This window comes from Elephantulus edwardii, unplaced genomic scaffold, assembly GCF_000299155.1.
Source record: "Elephantulus edwardii isolate Elephantulus edwardi_28Jun2011 unplaced genomic scaffold, EleEdw1.0 scaffold00397, whole genome shotgun sequence".
NCBI classification, from domain to species: Eukaryota; Metazoa; Chordata; class Mammalia; order Macroscelidea; family Macroscelididae; genus Elephantulus; species Elephantulus edwardii.
The window spans coordinates 67,670-77,399 of record NW_006400147.1 but is presented as its reverse complement, the minus strand read 5'-3'; positions in this window follow the sequence as shown (position 1 = coordinate 77,399).

The following is a 9,730-nucleotide window of genomic DNA, read 5'->3' as shown; positions in this document are numbered from 1 at the left end:
GAAAATTAATAAAATATAATTATAGAAAAAAAAAAGAAAACTAATGAAACTAAATATTTTGATTGGTTTAATTAGCCACTAACTATTGGAGAGGGCAGAACTAGCAAGTTTTAAGTTTGCTCTGGGATATTTATCTAATCTTTACAACTCCACAGCTAAATATTAACATAAATCATGATCCCTGAGCTTCAGGTGAGGACACTGGCTCAGGAGAGCAGAACTGCGTGAGGCAACAGCTTCCCATGTGTGAGGAGTCAGGGGGGCTTCCAGGCTGTTCACCTTTCTTTCCGGGTCCTGTGTGTGGCCTTAACACTAGATATTGTTCTTTTTTAATGATTATTGTTTTTTCTTTGCTTTTGATAGGCCTCTCATGGACTGGTAAACAAGTAACTAAGTGGCATACCATGATTGAAGGAAAATCTTTGAAAGGGTGACGTTTCCAGCAGAAGGCCTGAGCTGGCTAGCCAGACTGTGCCTCTAGTGTCGGTTTGCTTTTGTTGTTCACTGTCCAATCAGAACTGACCAATAGCTTAGCCTCCAGCAGGTTTTCAGAGGTATTTAATAGCACAGGAGGAAATTGCCTGGCCTCTATGGAGCATCTGGTGGACTTGAACTGTGTGTGTCTTTGGGATTACAGCACATATCCTGCCTAGCATAGAGTCTTTTTGTAGAATATGTATTTCATTCACATTTGTTTGACTCTCATTAGCACACGGCTCTCTGGGTAAGAGGATAGGCACCTGCGAGCAGTCACCCACTGAGGCCTCACTCTCAGGTTTTCCCTCAGCCAGGTCATGAGACCTGAGACCGCTGAACTCAATAGGGTCTGGAGATGCTGACTGTATAAGATGGAAATGTCTGTTTCCAGTCACATGAAGTCTTTTGTACCTAAAAAACTTATCTGTTTGAATTTCCCAATTCCAGATCCAAACTTTAATCTCCCCACACCCCCAACAACTCTTCTCACTTCCCACCCTCTCAGCCTACTCACCTGGGGGCTTAGGTCATAGTCAGCATCCCCTCCTGGTCCCCACAATCTGGTCATTACCTGTCCCTGTCCACTCTGCCTTTAGTGTGGCCTCCATACTTGCATCGTTTTGGACAGCTGCCAGGGAACAGGCTTCCTGCCTCCATTCTCCTCCCACTCTGTCCTTCACATGGACATGAATCATTGCTGTAACAGTACATTTATTGTCCTTATGCTCCAGACTCTGCTGTGAGCCTCTCAGGACACTGAGTCCTTACTTTCACTCTCTAACGCTGGCACTTTTTGTTGTTGCTAGGTGCTGTCAAGTCAAGCACAAGTCATAGAAACCCTATGAATAACCAACCTGAAATCTGCCCTATCCTGTGTCATCCTAATCCTATTTGACACACTAGAGCAGATTGCTAAAGTCAATGTGTCAGTCCATCTCACTGAGGGTCTTCCTCTTCTTCAATGACCCTCTTTCCAAGCGCAATGTCCCTTTCCAAGGAATAGCCTCTCCTAGCTGTATGTCCAAAGTATAAAAGACTCTTTGTCATCCTTGCCTCCAAAGAGTACTCTGGGGCTGCACACTTTCCAGGACAAGGCCAGCACTAGTATACCTCATACTGGTAGAGAAACTGAGAGGCAGGAAAGCTAAGCCTCTTGACCAAACCACACTTGTGAGGGGCAGAGCTGGGATCCAAGCCCTGACTCGAGAGACTCTGCACTAGCTGTCCCTCAGGCCTTCGAGAACAGGTCTGATCACAGCAGTCTCTTGAAAGAAGAAGCATCATTAGCTTGCCTTGTCCATGGCCTTCAAGCTAAATCTCAAAGTTCTTAATACGCTTTCACAGCCTCCCTCTCCAGGCTTGTTTCTCTCCCCATCCTCTTAGGTCTTGTCTCTCAGTTCACTCTGGGACCATCACAGTGCCCCACACTTCCCTTGTAAATTTCCACTGCTTAAGTGGAGCATCTGGTCTCACACCTCTTAGCCATCTGATGCATGAAGAAGGCCCATATAGTTGGTGTCAGGGGACTACTTCAAGGTGAGATTTCTACAGGGCTGCAGTGTAGAACAAAGAAATCCTCAAGGATTTTAGGAAAGGCAAAACTCTGAAAGGAATTATAGAGGAGTGAGTAGCTCACCACATTTTAAGTCGCCAGCCAATTAGTAACATCATAAATGCAAGAACTACCAACAACTTTTGTAGAAACAACCTAACACTTATCAAGAAAAACTTCACATAATGTCAAGAAAGCAACATGCTGCTTCAAACACTGAAAAAAACAAATTAAGCCTTCTCCAGAATATGCAGAGAATAGGAGAGATCTCAGGAATAACCCAAAGCCAAGAAGGCCCATGATATATGTTGATATGGAGAAGTTCAAATAGCTATAAATGAAAGTACAAATGATGGAAGAAACAATAGAAGCCAAAAATAAAGGGAACAAGAGGTAGAGAATCAGAAAAAAATATACTGATGAAAAGTTATTTTAAAAGCTACGGAAGAAGGTGCAAATGATGGAATTAACAATGGATACCAACAAGGAAGCAAATGCTCTGGAGACACGGAGCCAGGAGAAATATATTGATGAAGAAGAACTTGCACAAATATGGAAGAAAATGGAAACAAAATGGAAGAAAGAATTGAACCTATAAGTAAAGAGGTACAAAAACTTAAAAAAAATCTCACAAGATGGAGAGGCTACTACCAACACAGTACTAGAAATAAGAAAGTCATTGAAAATGCAATCCAGAGCTTTGAGAAATGGCATAGAAGTGTCCAACACACTTGAAGGACAAAAAAAAAAACAGTAGAACAGAAGAAATGGAGCAGAGTCAGTCAGCTGGAAAACAAGAACCTCAATGGAAACATACTAGAAGAAAAATCAGAGATGAGACATAATGAAAATGAAGAAAATAATTAGAATCATATGGGTTGACATCAAAAGGAATAGTATTTGTATGATTAGAATTCCAGAATATGAGGAGAGGGAAATCACAAAAAATTTCGGAAGAAGTACTGGAAGAAAACTTCCCAGGTATTATGAAGAATGAGGAAATCCAGAGTCAGGAAGCTCAGCAAACACCAAATAGACTATACATAAAAAGGAAAACATCAAGACATCTCATAGTCAAATTCTCCAAAATAAAAGATGAGGCTAGAACACTGAAAGTAGAACAAGAAAAAAGAGTTACCTATAAAGAAAAAGTAATCAGATTAAGTTCCGATTTTTCAGCAGAAACCATGCAATCAAGAAGACAATGATATGACATATACAGAAAGCTGAAAGAAAAACAATTGCTAACTCAGGATCCTGTACCCAGCAAAGCTTTCCATCAAATATGGAGAAATTACATCCTTGGCAAAAAAGAAAAAAGAAATTTTTGAAAGCAAGACCAAACCTACAAGAACTTTTAAATGAAGTTCTTCATACAGAGACACCAAAGGAAAGTAGATAGACCATAATAACTAGAAACAACAAAAAAACAGGAAAATGGCAATGATAAACCATGGCCTGTCAATAATCACATTTAATGTGAAGGACTTAAGGCACTGATCAAGAGAAAAAGAGTAGCAGAATGGATAAAAACCCCAAAACCCATCAATATGTTATCTATAATAAACGAAAAGAAAGATAGACTTAAGGGCTAGGGGGGAAAAAACACCCAAGCAAATAGAATCCATGAAAAAGCAGGAGTGGAAATACTAATCTCTGATAAAATAGATTTCAGATTGAAAATCACCATAAAAGATGAGGAAGGGCAGTATATAATGATTAAAGGCAGAGTAGATCAAGAAGACATAACATTGGTCAACATCTATGCACGAAATGATAGACCTGCTTAATACATAAAACAACTGTTAAACAGAGCTGAAGAAAGAAAAACAGCACCACAATAGTAGTAGATGACTCATAGCAACCCTATGAGCAAAAGGAATAGAAGGGAATTTCCTCAACACAGTTAAAATTATATGTGCAAAACCAAGAGCCAGTAACGTTCTCAATGGAGAAAGACTAAAGGCATTCTCTTTGTGAACAGGGACCAGTCAAGGATGTCCACTGTCGCCACTCCTATGCAATATTTTATTGGAAGTACTTGCTAGGGCAATATGACGAGAAGGAAATAAAAGGCATCCTGATCAGCAAAGAGATGGTTAAACTCTTGCTATATGCACATGATATGATAGTATACACAGAAAACATCAAGGACTCAATAAAAATCCTGTTAGAGCTAGTAGATCAATAGAGTAGAGTAGAATGGCAGGATATAAGACCAATATAAAAAATCATTGGAATCCTTCTACAGTAACAAAGAGAACTCAGAGAAGGAAATCAAGAAAGCAGTACCATTTACAATAGCCAACTACAAATCATGATACTTGAGAGTGAACCTAACTAGAGATACTAAAGATCTATACAAAGAAAACTACAGAACATTTTGGCAAGACACAATAAAAGACCTAAAGAAGTGGAAAAATAAATGTTGTAAAAATGACAATCCTGCAAAAAGCAATGTACATGTTTAATGTAATCCCAATACAGATACCAAATTCACTTTTCAAAGAGATCAAAAGGGAAATTGTTTATTTAGAGAGGAAAGAGACCATGAATAAGAAAAGCACTTCTGAAAAAACACAAAGTGGGAAGCATAGCACTCCCTGACCTCAAAACCTATTACACGCAGTAGTAATCAAAATAGCATGGTACTGGTAAAATGACAGGCACATAGACCAATGGAACAGAATTGAGAACCCAGAAATGGACACATCTATCTAAGATCAGCTGATATTCAGAAAGGAAATAAAACCTACCAAATGAGGAAATGACAACATCTTCAACAAATGGCTGGCAAAACTGGAATGTTACCCTGCAGAAAGCTGAAACAGGATCTATATCTCACACCATACACAAAAATCAACTCAAGGTGGATCAGAGACCTGGGAACCAAATCATAAAGTTCATAAGAGACAAACTGGGACCAAGCTTAGAAAGCTTAGCCTATGGTATAAAGAGACTGCCAAATACAGCCAGAAATGCACAATATGAAGAGGATAGAATTGATGAGTGGGACCTTCTAAAGATTAAATCTCTGTGCTCATCAACAAACATTTGTCAATACCATCTCAGACAAGGGTCTCATAATAAAATATTAAAGATTCCTATAGGGCCTCCAGAAGAAAAATATCTGATAATACAATCAAAAATTGGGTGAAAGACATGGAAAAACTTTTTATAGAGGAGGACATTTAGATGGCTAGCAGACAAATGAAGAAATGCTCCCTGGCAATAAGAGAGATGCAAATCAAAACCACAAAGAGATACCTTCTTACCCCAGTAGCAGTGGCAAATTTTAGCAGGACAGCAAGTAATAAATGTTGGAGAGGATGTGGTGAGATAGGAACTCCTTTTTTTTTATAAGAACTCATACATTGTTGGTGAGATTGTAGATCAGTACAATCACTCTGGAAGGCAGTTTGACACTTCCTCAAAAACTGAACACAGAAATTCCTTATGACCCAGCTATTCCACTGCTTGGAATAAACCCCAAGGAAATGAGAACCGAGGCACAGAGACTTGTACACCAATGTTCATTACAGCATTATTCACCATCGCAAGAAAATGGAAACAAGCCCAAATGCCCAACCACAATGGCATGGATTGAGAAATTATTCAGACAATGGAATACTATGCAGCATGTAGGAACAATGGTTTTGTAAATTACTACTTAATATGGGAGGGACTGGAGAGCATTATGCTAATTAACTCAGTCTCATAAGGTAAACACTGTATAAGATCATTATTGTAGAATGAGTACAAGAATCCAGGGAGAGGAGTTGTTGTTGATTGCCTTCAGGTCAAACATGACTCGTAGCAACCCTATGAACAAAAGGCCTGAAGCCCCTCTACAACTATAGACATTTATCAAAGTTCATAGAGTTTCCAGAGGCATGTTATTTAGGAAGTGAGTGCGGAGCCTAATCATCAGGTCATACAATTTAATGGGTGGAGGGCGGGGTGAGTAAAGGAAAGGGGAAAGATCGAGTGTGAAAAACAATATATACAAACTTTATAAACTTTGTAAGTAAACCAGTATAAAATTAATTACACATAAGAGTGTGTTTTTCCAACCTGCTTACTGCTTATGTTTAGTGACGAAAGACATTAAAAGAGAAAATCCTAAATTTTCTTTTAAAATTATGACACAAGTAGTCCACATTTGTTACCAAAACCGAGTTTTAAAAGGTAAGAAATACCCCCTTTAAAGGCTTATAAGTGATGACAATGACTTGGAGAATTTCCTTCTAGATTTTTCTACAAATACATTAAAAAATAGATAAGTAGTTGTATGTGGATAATTAATATTAATAATTATGAATAATTAATATTACTTTAAGCTAAAATCATGCTATGCAAATAACTTGCTTTCATATTTTAAAAAGATGACAGAAATACATTTCGATGACAGCACATATAGTAGTTATTATCTGCCATGTTGTTGTTGTTGCATGCCATTGAATCAGAACCGACCCATAACTGAGCTTTCAGCAGGTTTTCAGGGTCAGTAAACTGTGTGGGAGAGATTACTTATCCTTCTGTTGCAGAGCTGGTATATTTGAACTAAGGGCCTTTCTACAACTTCTTACCACTAAGCCACACAAGGTCCCTGTAATGGGCATTGTTATTGTTTTATACTGTAGAGTCAGCATCGACCTATAGCTGACCCTCTTGTGGGTTTTCAGAGGCAGTAAATTTCATAGGAAGAGATTACCCATCTTTCTACCACAAGCAGCTGGTGAACTTGAACCATGTGCCTTCGAAATTGCAGTGCAGCTTCTTGCCACTAGACCATGGTCATAGTGCTGCTTTTTTATGAAAAAGAGACAGATATCCCCCAAGCACTCCTCTGCAACCACCATATTCCCCTCCCCTGATAGAGGAGAGCTAAGAGCAGGGAGGAAGCTGGGCAGAAGGTTTGATTTCCCTCCAAAGAAAAAGGTAAATATTTGCCATATATATGTTCAGTTTGGCCAAATACTGTCCTCAGGTTTTTCCTATGTATGTAATATTTCTATTTGAATAAAACCAATTGATGATGGCATAATGACAGTGGGCTCTCACGTACTTGACAGTCCCATGGCCTCAGCTGATGGTTCAGGTTCAGCTTGGCTTGACTTGCCCTTTTGTTGTCCAGTAAACCTGTAGTTGTTCTTTTAACTGAGGGACTGATTTTCCGTTCATCTTCCTACATTTTACTTTGTGCATTTTTCTGGCATAATGTAGAGAGCACCAGAGGTATGTCTGTCTGTGTTTTATTGACTATGCAAAGGCATTTAACTGTGTGGACCACACAAACCATGGCTAGCTCTGAGAAGAATGAGAATCCCAGAACACTTGATTGCGTTTATGTGAAATCTATACTTGGACCAGGATGCAGTCGTCAGAACAGAACAAGGAAACAGTGGATGGTTCAAAATTAGTAAGGGAATACACCAGTGGGTGTCCTATTTCCATACCTTTTCAATCTATATGTGGAACAGATCTTCTGGGAGGCTGGCCTCTATGAGGAGGAATGTGGTATCAGGATTGGAGGAAGACTCATTGACAGTCTTCATTATGCAAATGACACAACCCTGCTTGCTGAAACTCAGGAGGACCTGAAGTACTTACTGCAGAGGATCAAGGACTGCAGCCTTCAGTATGGATTGAAGCTCAACATCAAGAAAACAAAGATTCTCACCACTGAGCCAACTGGAACATCATGATAGATGAAGAGATTGAGATTGTTAATAGCTTTAGTTTGCTTGGCTCCACAATCAAAACTCTTGGTACCAGCAGCCAGGAAATAAAAAAATGAATTGGAAAAGTCTGCTTTCAGGGACCTTGCCAGAGTACTGAAAAGTAATGATGTCAGTCTGGAGACTAAGGTGTCTCAGATCCAGGCCATGGTCTTGGCAATTACTTGCTGTGCATCAGAAAGCTGACTAGGGATGATAGAAGGAGAATTGATGCCTTTAAGCTATGGTGCTAGAGAGGAGTATTGAATGTATCAAGGACTACTAAGGAGAATAAAAAGGCCTATCTTGGAGAGGGTGAAACCAGGCTGCTCCTTGGAGGCAAGAATTCTGAAGCTCCATCTGACATAATTTGGGCATGTTGCAAGGCAGAACCAGTCCTTGGAGAGAGACATCATGCTTAGGAGGGTGGAGGGACACCGCAAGAGAGGAATACCCTTGATGAGATGGATTGACTCAGTGATGGGGTCATGGGGGTAGATGTGTCAGAAACTAAGGGTTCAGAGCTGTTGTGCATAAGGTCACTATGAATCCCAAGTGACTCAATGGTACATAATAACAACAATTCAGCTTTACTTTTTCTCCACTGTGACTTTGGTCAGTGATAAGGACACTGATCCTTCCTTTGTCCTTGACACTTCGTACTAAATTCAAATCTGCCAGCTGCTCCATGGGAGAACGACAGATAGTCTCCTCCTGTGTAATTAATTGTCATGGAAAACCCACAGCAGGGTCAGCTATGGGTCATTTCTGCCTATGGTACACAACAAGGGAGTTCCAGTGGTAAGAAACTGTGCTGCAATGCCAAAGGCACATGGTTCAAATCCACTAGATGCTCCGTGTGAGAAGGATGGGCAGTCTCCTCCCATAAGATTAACTGCCTCTGAAAATCTGCTGGAGAGTCAGCTAATGCTTTGATTCGGACTTAATGGCAAATAATATCATCCTATTTTTACAAATAAATATTTACTATTTATTTCATCTTAAGAATTGCCTGTAAACAGAATCTCTGTTCATGCTTCACTCTTCAGGTGACTACCAGAAATGAATCGTGTGTCCAGCAGTTTCCAGTCCTGAGGGAAAACAGGTTCCTGTAGCCGTCCTGGACCTGAAGGAAGCATAGGGGAAAGTGGTGCTAAAGTCAACTGATTACGTACCACATGTCAGGCAGGATCCTGCGAGTAATCCCCACAACAAATGTGGGAAATCTCAGAGAAGTGACACAAATCATCCAGGGGCCACAGCCAGGAAGTGGCGGGGTGGTTTGAGCGTAGGGAAGCCTGACTCAGAGCCAGGATTGTTCTACCCTGTACAGGAAATGATGTGCTAGTTAGTTTTTCTTAGGAAAGATGCACAGGACACTTGGCTTTATGTACTGGGACTTGGTAGCTCTTGGCACTTGGAGACATTTGGACAGTGCCCAGCCAGACACCATAGTCCCAGGTCCCAAGGCAGCAGTACAGACAGCAGCACTAGGAGACTTAGAAAGGCCCCAGATCTCTCTTTAGAGCTCTGGTGGTGTAGCCTGTAGTGAGGCGCACTGCTAGCCAAAGGCTGTGCCTCTCTGGAGCTTCAGATCCACCAGCGACTTCACAAGGAAGAACAAGCTGCTATTTACAGCCTTGAAAAGATGAGCTATGCGTGTGTTCCGACTCTGTGGCAACGACCTGATTTGTGTTAACCAAAAGACCAGTGTCTCCAAGGTTCAAATCCACCAGCTTCTCCAAGTAGGGCAGTGAAGGGCAGTCTCCTGCCAGTAAGATCCCCAATCTTAGGAGCTGATGGAGAGCTGTAGTGAGTCAGAACTGGCTCAATGGCACGGAAGGAGGGCTTTGTTTCTAAGGCATGGGTGAGGGTTGCTGGGCAGAGTATCCTCCAGATGCTGATAAAGCTCCACAGGAAGGCCCTGAGGCTAGTAGGCATCCGCCCATAGTCTGAATGAAGGAAAGGGTGGCTCCCCAAA